The sequence below is a fragment of the Mus caroli genome, chromosome 1, assembly GCF_900094665.2.
Source record: "Mus caroli chromosome 1, CAROLI_EIJ_v1.1, whole genome shotgun sequence".
Classification (NCBI taxonomy): Eukaryota; Metazoa; Chordata; class Mammalia; order Rodentia; family Muridae; genus Mus; species Mus caroli.
The window spans coordinates 181345732-181346704 of NC_034570.1; the positions used below are offsets into that span (position 1 = coordinate 181345732).

The 973-nt window shown below is 42.0% G+C and overlaps 1 protein-coding gene across 3 annotated transcripts in view; it reads right to left on the bottom strand.

Moving 5' to 3' along the window:
* Dtl (denticleless E3 ubiquitin protein ligase homolog) overlaps positions 1–973 on the bottom strand; it is a 40635-nt gene that overhangs the window by 5009 nt on the left and 34653 nt on the right. The gene's annotated exons all lie outside the window — the stretch shown is intronic.

Below are 973 nucleotides of genomic sequence, written 5' to 3' on the forward strand. Positions count from 1 at the left end.
GGGTAAGAGCACCCGACTGCTCTTCCGAAGGTCCTGAGTTCAAATCCCAGCAACCACATGGTGGCTCAAAACCATCCGTAATGAGATCTGACTCTCTCTTCTGGGGTGTCTGAAGACAGTAACAGTGTATTTACATATAATTAGTAAGTAAAAAACTTTTGCCCGGCAGTGGTGGCACACGTCTTTAATCCCAGCACTTGGGAGGCAGAGGCAGATGGATTTCTGAGTTCAAGGCCAGCCTGGTCTACAGAATGAGTTCTAGGACAGCCAGGACTATACAGAGAAACCCTGCTTCAAAACAAAACAAAACAAAACAAAACAAAAAAACAAGACAAGTTTCTCATATCTTTATGGAGGAGGAAGAAAAGGAGGAATAGATGACAACAATGGCTTCTTCCTAACTCCAGTCTGGGTTCTACACAGACGAAATATGCAGTATTATTTCCTTTCTGTGCCTGGCTTTCTTAATAGCTGAACAATCCAGGTATGATGGAATATACCTAGATTCTCAGAACTTACAGGCTGAGGCAGAAGGATCATGAGTTAAAGGCCAGTTAGGGTTACACAGTAAAATCCTGTTTCAAAAAAAAATCTGATCCCTCCCTCCAATCTAAACTTCCTCACTACCATTTATACACAACTGTCTTTATTCTCTTGTGATCACAGTTAATGCTGATTCTGCTCCGTGGATGGTATGCATAACCTGCAGTGACTATGTGAGTGAGTGCAGGGGTCTCTTCCACATACTGAGGATTCCTCTGGATATGTACCCAAAAGTGTGATTGCTGGATCATATGGGAGCTCTATTTTTAATTTTTTTTTTGATTTTTAATATTTTTATTGCATATTTTCCTCAATTACATTTCCAATGCTATCCCTAAGTCCCCCATAGCGCCCCCCACTTCCCTACCCACCCATTCCCATTCTTTTGGCCCTGGCATTCCCCTATATTGGGGCATATAAAGTTTGCAAG